Source organism: Marmota monax, unplaced genomic scaffold (assembly GCF_021218885.2).
Source record: "Marmota monax isolate L192 unplaced genomic scaffold, Marmota_monax_Labrador192_F-V1.1 WCK01_AAM20220418_F8-fsc00029, whole genome shotgun sequence".
Taxonomy (NCBI): domain Eukaryota; kingdom Metazoa; phylum Chordata; class Mammalia; order Rodentia; family Sciuridae; genus Marmota; species Marmota monax.
The window spans coordinates 7,965,509-7,979,458 of NW_026693024.1; the positions used below are offsets into that span (position 1 = coordinate 7,965,509).

At 43.4% G+C, this 13,950-nt stretch overlaps 1 long non-coding RNA gene across 2 annotated transcripts in view; it reads right to left on the reverse strand.

Annotated features, from left to right (window-relative positions):
* Window positions 1-246: 246 nt before the first annotated feature.
* Window positions 247-13,950, reverse strand: part of LOC124098654 (uncharacterized) — a 40,730-nt gene continuing 27,026 nt past the window's right edge. For both annotated transcript variants that reach the window (XR_006853654.2, XR_006853655.2), the window contains 2 exons: window positions 7,912-8,023; window positions 247-1,702 (listed from right to left, as the gene is read on the reverse strand). This is a non-coding gene — a long non-coding RNA (uncharacterized LOC124098654). The remainder of the gene's footprint in view (window positions 1,703-7,911; window positions 8,024-13,950) is intronic.

The following is a 13,950-nucleotide window of genomic DNA, read 5'->3' on the forward strand; positions in this document are numbered from 1 at the left end:
AATTTGTCTTAAAAAAAAGAACATTAAATTTTTAGTGAGAGGGAAAAATACTCACAGAAAACAATACACAAGGAGTGAGGTGCCCATCTGTGAAGAGGGTGGAGTAGGAAAATGTATGAATTTGCTGTGGCTACCATAGATTGGTGACTTAAGCAACAGAAATGTGCTGTCTCACAATTTTGGAAGCTGGAATTCCAAAATTGAGGTAATGGCAGATTAATTCTCTTAAAAGAAAAACAAGACAAATTAAATACAACAGAGTTTATTTGAGTAAGAAAAGATTCATAAATCAGGCAGTGCTCAGACTCAGAAAAGATTGAGAGAGATGCACTCATCGAGGTGAACAAGACCTTTTATAAACCAAACTTGGATGCAAAATAGAGAAATCACCTGATTGGCTACAATAGGATATTTGCCTAATTTGGGCAACATGTGATCAATTGGCTGCTTGTAATTGGCTGAATTTGATGGTCTGTGATTGGCTGGAAACCCACTTGTTACCAAAAACATACTAAGAGGTTATGTTGTGGCTTATGCCCTGGGAACTGTGAGTGTGGAGACATCCTCAGGCAACGACCTCCTGCTCATTTGGTTTAATCCTTGTTTCTGAGGATTGTGAGGGAGACTGCCCCAAGCCTTTCTCCCAGCTTCTTTGCTGGCCATCTTTGGTCCCACAGACTACTGAATCATCACCCAGACTCTGCCTTAATCACCCCAATTCAGCAGGACCTCATTTTAACAACCTATTATCTTCAATGACCCTATTGCCAAATAAGATCACATTCTGAGGTGAGGTGTGGGGGGCTGGAACATATGATCATGGGGTAGGGGGCACAATTCATCCCACAACATGTGCCAAAAGTCCTCATTCGCACTGACCCTTCCCACACGCTTCTCTTGCATTCACTCTTTTCGTGCTTGTCCCCAGTGAGACCTCTTTCATTAAATATGAAATTCATTAAAAGCAGATTCTCTGAAGCACCATAAAACTATCAAACGGGAATAGAAATATCTGATGGAGAATTACTTAAAATTAAATGGATCAAGCCATAGAAGGGTCCTTTGAAGGTATCTTACAGAAGGGGTGTGCTCTTGATGCTGACCAGCTGGGGAAATGTGTATCCCACTCTAGAAGACAGAGGGGCTGACCAGCCTGCTGTGACCCCTCCCTGTCCCCAAGGAGCTAGCGGAGCCTCTGAAAGGGTACGTGAGGAGGTCCACCCACTGGCTGTGGGAACCAGGATGGCGGCCCGGATAGATCCCTTTCTGCCTGGTGCTTTTCCCATGGCACCTACATCCCCCTGAGATTCCAGACGCAGCCCTTTCAGCACTAACTACAGGCTTTAAATCTAACCTGCCCTCAAAACCCCTGACCCACCTAAAGATCAGTAAGTCACCCCATAATCTTTTTAGAAGGCCTGGTGGCTGGACAGCCTATAATTTCCTGGGCTAGAATCACCCATCCCCACAGGACCCAGGATGGCTCTGGGCAGGACAATTGTTGGTATTTAGTAGACTCTGGATTTGCTCGTCTGGGCTGATGGTTTTTCACGGCCACAGTCCACAGAGGGCTGTCTGGACACCCCGTGCTGAAACCGAGTTTGGGCAGTTTTTCAGGTTTGCGTGAAGTCAGATCCAGCAGCCAGTGTTTGGTTTCTCCCCTCCGGTGCCCAGCCAGGATTTCCACAGGAGTCCCACACATCTGAAAACGGAAAAAATCACTAAAACCTTCACCTTAACTTCGACTTTCTGCCATGTCCCACTCACAAATAACATAAGAAGTTCTTTCTCTTCCTACCTTTGGGAAAGTTCTAAAAAATGGCTAACACAGATTGCTAGTTAGCGTTAGCCACAGGGAGTGGAAAATGCAAGATATTAATGTCACTTTTTTATATGAAACATTGGAGGATAATAATAAACTCCTATTTACAGGGTCAAACACCACAATATGTACCTAGCCCTAACGAGTGTTTGCAAAATAGGCAATAACTGCTCTAAATAGACTGTCTCGAAATGGCTAATAAATAATAAGCCTCTCGCCTTTAAAAGTAACAACAGAAAAGAAGTGTATTCTGTGTGTAGGCAGACACAGGAGGAGAGGGCCACAGGATGGTCCCATGACTCAGTTCTTGTCCTCAGCACTGCTCTGGCTCAGTGGGTAGACAGGGCCACGTGAATCAGCACAAAAGCAAAAACTACAAAGTATGCATGGCCTGAAAAAAAGAGAGACAGGGAAATTCCAGATTGTAGATGTGTAGGGAACTTCTGTGTCCCTCAAACTCCAGCTTGCTGGGTCTCAATGTGCAGCAACTTGCCCAAGGTCGTGCAAGGTGCATGAGAAAATGCCCATGGAATCTTCCAGTTTAAGGATGTCAAGGTTTGGGGAGTGGGCACAGAGTTCACTGGCCTTAAATCCAGGTGTCCTGCATTTCTGCCTCAATTCTGCTGCTGTGGGGACCTGGGATACATTGTTTAGTTTCATGGAGCACCATCATATTCCTCTGCAAATAGAAGAGGCAGCTTCCATCGGGCACCACGGCACACGCCTGTAATCCCAGTGTCTTGGGGGGCTGAGGCAGGGGGATCTCAAGTTCAAAGTCAGCCTCAGCAACTTAGCGAGGCCCCAAGCAACTAGGCAAGACCCTGTGTCAAAATAAAACACAGAAAGGGTTGGGGTTGTGGCTCAGTGGTTAAGTGCCCCTGGGTTCAATCCCTGGTACCAAAAAAAAAAAAAAAAAAAGTAGCAGTTTCCATTTCATGAGGTAGCTGTAGAGATTAAATTCCATAGCACATGGAACAGAACTTTGTAAACGAAAAAAGACACTATATGAAATGCATCAGGCCATACTATGAGGAAGAACTGCTATACATTTTAAGGTGATACTGGGTGCAATGATTATGAAATCTGAGAAACACAATTGCTTTCCAAATTGACAAACATTTCCATCTTTGCAGCATGAAATAATTGCCCCTTGGGTTTGTTTTTTTTTTTAATTTTAATGTTTATTTTTTAGTTTTCAGCAGACACAACATCTTTGTTAGTACATGGTGCTGAGGATCGTACCCTAGCCACACGCATGCCAGGCGAGCACGCTACCGCTTGAGCCACATCCCCAGCCTGCCCCTTGGGTATATTAACACCAAATATTTATGTAGATCTTTCCTGGTCATGAAGTGCCTTTAATACAGTCATCTGAAGTGATTCTCACTGAGGAAAGAAATGGGGAACCAAAGCTCAAAGGAACCAGCAAAGTCCCCAAGGCCACCACATTGAGGTGCTCTACCAATGAGATCACATTGCCTCCAGAAAGAAACCACCTGATCTGGACAGACTGTCAGCCCAAAGCAGTTGCCCACTGACAGAACCTCCTCAGGACCCGAGGCTGTTGCTGGGCTTGTTTGCAACATCACATGGAAAGTCCCTGAAGGTGGCACTGAACAGTCAGACTCTGAATTCATCTTCCGCCTGCACAGCATGGACCTCACACAGTCTTTAGGGTGGGAGACAGCCCTTAGTTTTGTGCTCAGTGCAGCAAGAAGTGAGGCTAGATCCATCATATCCTATTAATCAAGGCAAGAGTATAACCCTGATCTCTTTCCGGTTTCTGATCCCAAACCCCAATGGGGCCTGTACGCAGAAGCAATAACTCTATTCCTCAAGGAAAATAACTGTTCAAAGTCCCAAATCTCTGAAAGAACCTGGGAGGGAGGAAAGACATCAATCAAGTATCCAGATATTTTATGTGTATGGTACCCAAAGTGTACACCTGGGAAACGATTCTGCCAAATGCATGGAAGTTTTGGTTTTTATCAGAATACTTTTTCACCGTAAAGAGAGCCAAAAAGACACAAAGGAAGACTCTCTGTGCCTCACTCTCCTCGTGGTTTCAGTTTCCAGTTATTTCTGGAAGACTTTTTGGCATTACCCATCAAGTATTTTAAAATATTCACACCCACTGGCCCAATGACGATTCTTTCTAAGAATCATTATCAGAAATTAAGACAAAAAGACACGTGTGAAGTTCTCATCACCTACAGTTGTGAATAGCTGGCTTTCAACCTCAGTGTTCATCACCAGAAAGAAATGTGATAAAATGGTAACAGCCACTCCCTGCAGGCAATGGAGGGGGTAGAACTTTATATACTTTTTTTTTTTTTTTTGGTGCTGGGGATTGAACTCAGCGGCATCACTGAACCACCTCCCCAGCCAGATTCTACATTTTTTAATTTAGAGACAGGGTCTCACTGAGTTGCTCAGCACCTTGCTTTTGCTGAGGCTGGCTTTGAACTCATGATCCTCCTGCCTCAGCCTCCCAAGCCACTGGGATTACAGGCATGTACCACTGTGCCTGGCTATTTTTTTTTCTTTTTTTTTTTTATATGATTCTGTAATTTCCAAAATTATCTATAATGAGAAACAACCCAAATATATATATCAAAAATGGAAGGGATAAACAAAACCTGGTGTATATATGAAATGTGCTTAGCCTTTCAAAGGGAATTCTGATACCTGCTACAACACAGCTAAACCCTGAAGGCATTACACTCGGTGAAGTAAGCCAATCTTAAAATGAGGAACACTTATGATTCCACTTATAGGAAGCACCTAGAGTTGTCAAATTCATAGAGACGGAGAGGCCGGGAAGCTGTGCTGTAAGGTACAAAGTTTCAAGAGTTCTGGAGGTGGATGTTGGCAATGGGACCACTACAGTGTGAGTGGAACTGTCCACTTAAAAAATGGTCAAGATGGGCTGGATGCGGTGGCTCATGCCTGTAATCCCAGTGCCTCTGGAGGCTGAGGCAGGAGAACCATAAGTCTGAGGCCAGTCTCAGCAACTTAGTGAAGCCCTAGGCAATTTAACAACCTGTCTCAAAATTTAAAATAATTGGGCTGGGGACGTGGCTCAAGCGGTAGCGCGCTCACCTGGCATGCGTGCGGCCCAGGTTCGATCCTCAGCACCACATACAAACAAAGATGTTGTATCTGCCGAAAATTAAAAAATAAATATTAAAAATTTCTCTCTCTCTCTCTCTAAAAAAAAATTAAAATAATTAAAAGGGCTGGGGATGTGGCTCAGTGGTTAAGCACCACTGGGTCCAATCCCTGGTACCAAAAAAAAAAAAAATGAAGATAGTAAGTTTTGTGTTATGTGTATGTTACCAAAATAAAAAAATAATTACAGAAAAAAAATCCCTAAGTATGTAATTTACTCTGACACTTAGAAGAAAACAAGTACAATTAAGGTAAAATTAAGTGACCTTGATGGTTTTGACTAGATCCTCTCCCTTCAACTCCAGCCTTCTGTCCATTGATGGTCTAAGCACCTTTCAGCTTCCACACAGCCAAGGCCAAGCTAAAGAGAATGCATTAGATTCAAACTCACCTTCATAGAGAGGGCTAAATTTAGGTAGAGAGGATGAAGCCAGTTATTGCCTTCTAAGTTGCTTTATGTTGTATACTAGATATTTTTCAAAGGAAATTCCAAATTTAAGCTCCATGCTTTAAGTACAAGATAGACTTGTTTAGACTCCTTTCCCACCATAATTGCAAGAAGGAGAAATTGAGGATACTAATACATTGCCTGTGAATTTTCTCTATTATGCTACATTCATTCCATTTAAACAAGTGCTATTACTTGGCAAAATATGTCACATGCCTTCCTGTCCCATGAGCTACAAAACAAGATAAGGCAAACTCAAGCCATTGTATAAAAACCAACTAAGGAGTTGGAACAGTATAACTCAACTACTTTTCACAGGCTCAGATCAATGAAGTAAGAGAAAATGACTACAAATTAAAATGTGATGGACTTGTGTTTGTTTCTTAACCGATCTCCAATGTTGAGTGTGTAAGTCCAATGCAATTTTATTGTTGTGGTAGTAAAATGTACATAACATAAATTACCATCTGAACCATATTTGAGTGTGTAGTTCACTAAATATATTCACATCATTCTGCAATCATTAGCATCCATCTCCAGAACTCTTTTATTTTCCCAAACTGAACCCATTAAATAACAATTCCCTATTTCCCTTTCCCCAAACCCTGTTAAGCCAGGGTTTTGGATCTACATATTTATCTTTTTAAAAAATACTTTTATTTTATTTTATTTTTATGTGATGCTGAGGATCAAACCCAGTGCCTCACATGGACTAACCAATGCTCTACCAGTGAGCTTAAATCCCAGTCCCAGTTTGCCTTTTCTAACACCTCAAATAGTAAAATCATACTGCGTTTGTCTTTTTGTGACTGGCTTATTTTAATTAACACAACGTCTTTTTTTTTTTTCATCCATATTGTAACAGGTGTCAGAATTTTCTTCCTTTTGAAGATTCGAGAACATTCTGTGCTATGCATATATCACATTTGGTTTGTCCACTCATCCATCCATGGACACTTGGGTCACTTCTACCTTTGAGATATTGTGAATAAAGCTGCCATAAACCTGGGTGTACAAATGTTTAATGCAAATTCTAAGAATCAGTGAGCCCATCTGAGTTCAGGAAAACTAAGTAGGTGACCTCTGTCTCACTGGTACCAAGAAATCACTTATTTCATGGAATCAAAAAATGTAAGAGCAGGAAACAATTATAAAATCATCATCCCTATTTATTTATAGATTTAGACCTGAGGTAACTTAACCAGGATGACTTGTAAAATGTTCAGTTCCTTCATTTGGGGAGGACAGGCTGTTGGATAGGAACCCCTCTCCCAGGCAAAATTATCTAGCCAACTTGTCATGCCACATACCTCAAATTCCCCACCCTGGAGATTTATTTACTTAGATGAAGGCACTGGTAATTTTACCAGGAATCTCCTACTAAAATAAAAATAGCTCCAAGGGAAAAGCATTGTTGACCCACAACTCCTTGCCTTGAAAGACTGGTTTTCCATAGCCCAGTCAGCTTAGAGTGGGGTTCTGACAGACCAGAGCAGGCCAGCTGAGCTCAGGCTGGAGGCAGGAGGAATTTTAAGCATAGAAGCTCCACCAGGATACAGTTATCTCTTGTAGAGGTCCAGGCACCCAGGGATACCTGTGTTCAGATACTTCCAGAAAATTCTTTTAAGAGGCTCAAGACCAACTCGGGCAACATGACCATTTTCTCTCTGGTGAGATTGTGAGGGTATATTGTGCTTCAAGTCAAAGTACAGGACATCCACAAGTGACTGGGGGCCATACTCAAATCTGGATGTCAATGAAATATTTTCCTAAGCTTTCTCAGCCATTTAAGGACAAGCTTTTTTTTTTTTAACAAGAATGGAAAAATGTCCAGATATGTCACCAACTGAAAAAGAATCCAAGTTTCAACAAGTTTCAGCCTCTCCAGCACCAAATCAGTGTCATGGGGGCTCTGGGTTTGCTCTGTCAGGAAAACGCAGTGTTCTGGGACCAAGAAAAGTTCATTATAACTGGTTGGGATTCTTGAAGCCATCTCTAAAGGCTACTCTCTCTAAAATTAGTGAGCTCCATTTTATTTTTCCATTAAAAAAAAAGATATATAGCTCATTAGCATAAGCATCTGAACATTCCTCGGGTCAGAAACTGCTCTCTGTAAATACTACAACTGTATTAGCTCCATAACAATGAGTTTGATTCTTAAGAGGAGTGTGGAATGGCTCACGCTGATGTGGAAGAATAACAAGGGTGAGAGGAGAGTTATGGTAGCCCAGAGAGAGCGTGAACCTAAGATGTACTTCACTGTAACCACAAATGATGTACAGAGCCTTTTGCAATCCCCCAAATCAAGAGCAAAGAGACTAGAAACCTTTTCATTTGTTAAAATAATAATAACGACAATTATCATAAGACATGAGATCTACTCTGAACAGCCACAGAGGAACCAGAGGATGTGGAAATTGAGTAATGGAAACAAAATCAGAGGTCCAAGTAATTGAGAAAGTGTACACACCGTATCTCCATCGTTGATGGAACTAGGAATCTACCATGCTCAGGTGAGAATCCAGAGGACTGTCTACTTGGCCCTTCATATTCACAGATTCCACATCCAAAGATCCAACCATCTAAGGATAAAAAGTATTTCAGGAGAAAAAGAACTGCATCTTTATTAAGCACGAGTAAGCTTGGGTTTTTTATCATAATTCCCCAAACAATACAGCATAACAATTATTTGGATAGTGCTTGATGATCTTGTAAGTAATCTAGAGATGATTCAAAGTAAGAAGGAGGATGTGCAGAGGTTCTGTGTAAATACTACACCATGTATTTAAGGAGCCTGAGCATCCTAGGATTTTCTCAGGAAGGGGGTCCTGGAAACAATCCCTCCAGGATGTGAAGGGATGATTATAATTCCAAGATCTTGTCATTTTTAAAAAATATATGTTTTAGTTGTCAATGGACCTTTATTTTATTTATTTATATACAGTGCTGAGAATCAAACCCAGTGCCTCACACATGCTAGGCAAGCGCTGTATCAGCGAGCCACAATCCCAGCCCCCAAGATCTTGTCGTTTGATCTCTGCATTTGATGCATATTGTATCTGATAAGTAAAGTCCATAATAACAAGATAAATTCATATCAAGTCAAACTAAATAGTAAAGATAAATAGCAACACCCATCTGCAGTTCTTGGTTTTCTTCACTGACAAGTTAATTGAGTCAGCATCTGTTTTATTCCCTCCCCTATCCCAGTAGACCAAGCTCACATTACCTATTAACATCAGAGGGCCTCTTGTCCTCTGTCTTGCACAGTCTAAGGAAGCACATGGGACCCTTTGAAGCTAACCCTCGCTGACAGAGTCTGCAGTACAACCCACTTTCATGGATCCTATCCCATTGGTTGATGGCCCAAGAACAGGGATGGGATTATCAGAGCCATCTCTAAAGGCTACCCTTTCCAGCATTTGTAAGCTCCATTTTATTTTTCCTTTATAAAAAAATGATATACATGAACCATTATATTAGTATATTGTTGTTTTCAAACACTGAGGAAGCCAGGCATGGTGGTGGCACGTACCTATCGTCCCAGCAGGAGAGGCTAAGGTAAGAGGATTGCTTAAGCCCAGGAGTTGTAGGCCAGCCTGGGCAACAGAGCAAGATCCCTTCTCAAAAGAGAAAGAGAGAGACTGAAGGATTGAACTAAATGCATTTTTGACTTGCAATGTTTTCAACTTATAACAGATTTATTAGGATTCCTAAGTGGAGACAGAACCCTATCGGTACACTATTTTGCAAAGAGTGCTTCTTGTTTAACAGTTATGGTCAGATCCTTGGTCTTCTGTACATGCCTGCAGGCTGCTTAGCAAAGATGTGAGAGGGATTGGGCCCCTCCAGTGCCCCTTCAGAATCTATCCTTGAGCCGGGTGCCATGGCACACGCCTGTAATCCCAGCGAATCGGGAGGTTGAGGCAGGAGGATTGAGAGTTCAAAGCGAGCCTCAGCAACTTAGCAAGGCCCTAAGCAACTCAGTGAGACCCTGTCTCTAAATATAAAAAAGGGCTGGTGATATGGCTCAGTGGTTAAGTGGCCTTGGGTTCATCCCCGAGTAGAAAGAAAGAAAGAAGAAAGATGTGTGTGTGTGTGGGGGGGGGGTGTCTGTCCTTGAATTCTCAATCTGGTACCTCTCACCTGAGTAAAAGTCACATAAATGCAAAGAAATCTCTGTCTCTATAATATGCTGTGACCAGACTTGGCTCTGGCAGGAATAGACCACACTGAAAACCAGAGGTGCACATAAAGGTAGCAGGTGGGAGAAGGTACCATCCAAGGAGCCAGAGGGGTGTAGCGTAGGCAGAGCTGGAATGCAGAACAAGGGCTCAGAACAAAACAGAGGAGAGCTCTACACACAGGGTACAGTGCTGTGCGTGCTGGTCTGCCAGATTCACAGTTCCCAGGATGGGACAGATGGGGCGCAAGCCCCTAGGAGCAGGGGGAGGGGATGACAGAATAACCAAGCAGGAAAGTGAGGGAGGAAGATAACTGTGCAAATCTACTGGACTTGCCCCAGTGAAATTTGGAGGGAAAGACAGAAAGACTCCACATGACCTACCTTGGGAGAAGGTGGTGCAGTGACAGATATGCAGAAATGCGGAGTCAGAGCCCAGAGGCAGATTTCAGGGGATGAATGCAATGGATGCATAATGGTGGCCTTTTCTGCTGGTTTCTTTCTGCTCCCTGAAGCTATTGCCATGGTGAGTCCATGGAAGAAAGGGGCGACCGGTTAAGAAAGTTCTTATAGCTCCTTAAATAGGCCTCCTCCCTCGATCTGCCTCTCGTTGGGTTATCACTCTTGCTTAATTTTCCTTAACCTCCACTCAAATACATACTCCCTGAGGGACGCCCATCCAAGTTGGTCAGCCCTGCAGCACTGGATAAGGAATTCAAAAGGGATGTCAGCTTTGAGCGGCTAGTTCCATCTCTGACACCCAAGATAGAGTTTCGGTTACAGTTACGGTCATAACAGAAGAGACTCTGAAGCCCACCTAAGGTTTCCAAGGGTGACCAACTCAGAGAAGGCAAGTCAAAGTGGCTGGAAGCATCTTGCGATGATCAGAGGGGGGGCAATCTGTCTAAGGTATCCTAGTAGCAGCTGAGCCACAGGAAGTTGGAGGGAACGAGAGAGGAAAGATGAGAAAAGGCTGGGTACAGGAGACAGACATAGTAAATTCTGGGCCGTCTTCATGGAGATCTTCATGAAAAACTATCGGATGCCTTCAGGGAGAAAAGAAAGGAGATACAAAATCCCCAAGGCTTAGCAGTATTAGCAACTGCATAAAAACATTTGGAAACACCACAGCTCCTTTTGGGCAAGAGAGCAAATATGACGGTCAATGGGTTAAATTAGGATTTTTGAATGCCCAATGCAGACACTTCTCTGGAAGAATCTTTCACAGGTGTCCCTGCAGATACCTGGGACCAAGGTCTACCAGAAAGCCCACTTAACCAGCAGGAATGACTGACAAATCCAAAGTGACAATGTCCATTTCAGTCAAGGTCCAAGAGAATAAACTCAGGGATAAGGACAGAATAAAGGCTCTTGTCCAGGAACTAGTTCTGCCAGAAGGGAGGGCTGAGGGCCCCCGGGAACCTTTGTTCTTTCCTACTGTGTTCAAAAAACAATAGTAATGCAAGTTTCTCAAAAACAGAAGTAAAGCTACAGGAAGGGAAGCTATAATCATAACAAATAGTATTAATAGTACTAAAGTCACTTTTGGAGATGCATTTGGAGAGTGGACCAAAGAAGGGTCCCCCTGTGGCTTCCTAGTACCTGTGGCTTCACAGTACCTGAGCCCCAGCAGACAATTTCCCTGAGTTCTGGGACACCCCATCCCTCCCAGCACTTCTGCAAGTGCCATGGTAGAGGGACTTATTATCTGGGTGGTCAGTGTCTCTGGGCAGTGGGGGACCTGTATGCAGTACCATGGAGTCATCCCTCCGTATCCATGAGGAATAGACTCCAGAATCCCCTCCCTTCATGGATCCGAGATTCATGGATGCTCAAGTCCCTCATATAAAATGGCATATTGTTTGCATATAACTGTGCACATCTACCTATATACTTTATAAATCATCTCTTGATGACTTAGCCTACCTAATAGAATGTCAATGCTGATGAACGCGGTGGCACACACCTATAATCCTGGTGGCTTGGGAGGCTGAGGCAGGAGGACCACGAGTTCAAAGCCAGCCTCAGCAACTTAGTGAGGCCCTAAGCAACTCAGCAAGACCCCATCTCTAAATAAAATACAAAAAAAAGAGCTGGGGATGTGGCTCGGTGGTTAAGTGCCCTTGGGTTCAATTCCTGGTACCAAAACAGCAACAACAAAAAAAGAAAGTCAATTCGATGTCCATAGTTGTTACAGTGTATTGTTGAGTGAATAATGACAAGGAAGGAAAGCCTATTCATGTTTAGCACAGACTCAACATCATAGGCCTAACTCCAGCCACAGAACTTACAGATGCAGAGGTGGACTGGATTGTGTTGCCAAAGGGTATTTCTTTGTATTAACTATGTGTATTATAACACAGTAAATCAATCTTATTTCCTTTTCTCTCCCACAAGGTCCTGTTCTGCCACAAACTTTCTCCCCTTGCTTTTGTCCTGGTGAGATGCACTACACGAATCCCAGCCTTCTCAGGCCACATCTGCGGCTCTGGTTTTGAACGGGTAAGTGTGACTTAGGATCTACTGGAGGAGTTGGGGGGATAAGGATCAGTGGGGAGCGAGGTGAGGAGAAAGAACACAGTAGGAAAGACAATGGAAAGAGAAAGACAAGGGACACTGATTTAATCAAATTTACCTGGCTTAATTTCTTATTCCCCTGTGGCTCTACTGAAGTGTTTTTTTCTCTTAACGATAAGAACCATATATTTTCTACCCTACATTATTTAATTAATGATATCACTTCGATTTATCCCTACAGTTAGAGAGCAGTAATGGCCAGCCTTGGGGACACTCAGCTGTAACCCCAGCGGCTCCAGAGGCTGAGGCAGGAGGATCGCGAGTTCAAATACATCCTAGGCAATTGAGTGAGACCCTGTTTCAAAATTAAAAATTAAAAGGGTCATGGATGTATCTCAGTGGCAATATGTCTCTGGGTTCAATCCCTAGAACTGCCAAAAAAAAAAAAGTAATAGGTTAATGCCTAAGGGTCTTTTTTTTTTTTAAATCAATCAGCAATCTAGAAAGCCAAATTGTAGCAGTATTCATTCTTCAACACTGTTTGGACCTTAAGTCAAGGAATCTGATTTTTTAAGGTTTCATAATTACTTCACCCAAGTCAGGGTGAGTGAAAACTGCCTTTGTCTAGAATGGCTTTGCAGACAGCGACTGTGAAGCAATTGTATTGTTCCATTTCGCACCATACAATTTCACTGAAAGGCAGATTGATAAAAATCAGCCAGGCCAGTTTCTGGATCTTACCCGCCCTCCCTCCCGGAGGGCGAGCCTCGGGGCAACCTGTGCCTTCTGGCTGGTCCTCCCAGGGACACGCAGACTACCTGGCTCTCCTGGGGAGGTTCTCAGGCACTTGTCCCGAACACGCTCAGAAATGATGTGGCCACAGGTAAAGCCCAGGCCTTTGCTGTGGACGGATGGCTACCTCCCACTTCTGCGTCCTGGAGTCAGAGGACAGGGGTCTGTTTTCTGTCACAGTTGTTCTTCCTCCCTCTTCCTTGTTCACTGACTGGCCAACAGACCTTGGCTGCAGGTGTGTGCTAGGCCAGGAGCTCTGCCACGCTCTGGGAATACCTCGAGGAGCTTCCATCTAGGGATCATGGTGGGGCGGTACTAGCTACTCTCATTATTATGTTGTCATGATTTGTTTTCCTGCTGCATCTCATACTACGGATCACTCGCTTCCTTCTTCATTCTAGAAAATAGTTACAAACCAGTATGGAAGGTGCTGGCCTCAAGAGAAGCCCAAGCTCCAAAGAGCATATCAGAGCATGGCCTACACCAAGCTGGGGATGGAGCGGTCACAGTCAGGGAAGATTGCCCGGGGGAGGTGGCTCCAGCGCCTACATTCATTCCAGTGATGTTAATTGAGCAATTATCATGTGCCTGGCACTGTTCTGAGTACTGTAGATGTACAAGTTTCTTCATACTGGATATTCCCATTTCAGGAGGAAGAGACCCACTAATGGGCAGAGAAATGTGAAAGAAAGAAGCAGGGAGAGATGGAAAGGTGCTGTTTAAGGTGAGACACTAAGGATGAGATGGAAGGAAGTCAAGGAACTGGCCTAAGTCAAGGACAAGCTTGATGTAACGTGGGGAGGGGGATGACTGGGTTGGTTAGAATTTAAATGGGCCAAAGCAGCAGGAAGGGGTGGAGGTCAGAGAGCCAACAAGGACAGATTAGGCAAGGCTTTACAGACTATGGTTTCAAATTTGAATTTTATTGTATGCATCATGGAAAATCATCAAAGGGTTTTTAAAACAGACAGTGACAAGATCATGTGGTTGTGTCAGAGTGATCATTTTAGCTGCTTT